A 977-nucleotide genomic window follows, 5' to 3' on the forward strand; every position below is an offset into this window, starting at 1 on the left:
TAGTAATTAGCAAATAATGGAGACAGGCATTTGGGAAGGCACACCCTCCAAGATCAGCATTAGTTACTGTTTACAATAGCAAGTTTTAACTATTTCAGTATAAAATACCACAAGAAATCACACAATACTCAGCAAATCATGATTTGATGTTAACAGTCATGCAGTGCCAATTCACGACTTCAGAATTATCATGGAGAGACTAAAGTTACAGCATTTAATTTTAGGATTTCTGCAGCCAACAGCCCTAATTCAGAAAAGTAACCCTATTTACAAAGTTCACTCGCACATATGTGTCTCAGAAATTCATCAGGTAATACTGCTGAGAAAAATACTAGGTGAGTAAAAATTATAGTCCTCTCTTGAATGAAAGCCCCATATAATAGGCACACTACTATTTTCAAATTCTGATAATCTACACCAAGACAATTAAATTGTTTATCAAAAAGCCAACACATGCTGTTTGTACTTCTGGAAGTGCTCATCCTCCTGCATACAGATTAAAAAAAAAAAAAAAAAAAGAGATGGGGAAGAGACTTACATGGACAAGTTAGGAGATGGAACCCTACTATCATCAGCTAGGTTCCCAAGGTGGCTCAGCGTTGAAGTCGAACTGTTCTCTATAAAGCACTTCTCCTAAGCCCTCTGGATAGTTGTAAACTTGATCAGAGATTTTGCCCTGTGGGAGAGAATGCATAACAAAAGTCAATTTCATAGCCAGAACAAAATAAAAGCTTTTTCTTAAAATGTGTAACGAATGCGTTTTCAGTAGTGCTTTTAAGGAGGTTTGCAACACCCCACCATGGAAGTTTACAAATACAAGAGAAAATGTAAACTCTGAGCAGGACAAGTCAGATGTGTAAAGAACTGCTAAAATACATGAATTAGGCACACGGAACTGCTTGCTTGTACTTATCTTTCATAGTCTAAACTGGAAGATTTTCAGAAGTAAAGGCAAAGAGCTCCACATGATCCTGCTT

General features: G+C 36.8%; 1 protein-coding gene across 1 annotated transcript in view; it reads right to left on the reverse strand.

Moving 5' to 3' along the window:
* Nucleotides 1-676, reverse strand: part of AZIN1 (antizyme inhibitor 1) — a 20,767-nt gene extending 20,091 nt beyond the window's left edge. Inside the window, exon 1 of the mRNA XM_014965400.1 lies at nucleotides 539-676. The gene's annotated coding sequence lies outside the window, so the exon portion shown is untranslated. The remainder of the gene's footprint in view (nucleotides 1-538) is intronic.
* Nucleotides 677-977: the final 301 nt, after the last annotated feature.

Source organism: Calidris pugnax, unplaced genomic scaffold, assembly GCF_001431845.1.
Source record: "Calidris pugnax isolate Ruff unplaced genomic scaffold, ASM143184v1 scaffold41, whole genome shotgun sequence".
Taxonomy (NCBI): domain Eukaryota; kingdom Metazoa; phylum Chordata; class Aves; order Charadriiformes; family Scolopacidae; genus Calidris; species Calidris pugnax.